This window comes from Protopterus annectens, chromosome 4.part0 (genome assembly GCF_019279795.1).
Source record: "Protopterus annectens isolate FY-2018-M chromosome 4.part0, PAN1.0, whole genome shotgun sequence".
Lineage (NCBI taxonomy): Eukaryota > Metazoa > Chordata > Ceratodontiformes > Protopteridae > Protopterus > Protopterus annectens.
In genome coordinates, this window is record NC_056733.1 from 849,886,808 (window position 1) to 849,887,167 (window position 360).

Genomic DNA, 360 nt, shown 5'->3' on the forward strand with positions numbered 1-360 from the left:
TTTTCTGGAATGATCTAAATTTCTCCCTACTGTCCTATCCACCATTTCCTGAACATCCCATTAAAATGTTTGTAATTTGTGAGAATCCCAAAAACCTGTCTAAAGAAGTCTACTGAATGAAAGCACTCATAAGGAAACTCAGTAAGCCTGTCAACATCAAGTAGCAATCAAATTATCCTGTGTTTTTTTTTTTTTTTGTCAACAGAATTCTTTAGAAAGGGGTTGGTTAATGAGAATTCCACTGTACCCTGATCAAAAATTTGACAGGATCATCAAAACTGATTGTAGCACACATTACTATATATCTAAATCTATATATATATATATATATATATATATATATATATATATATATATATA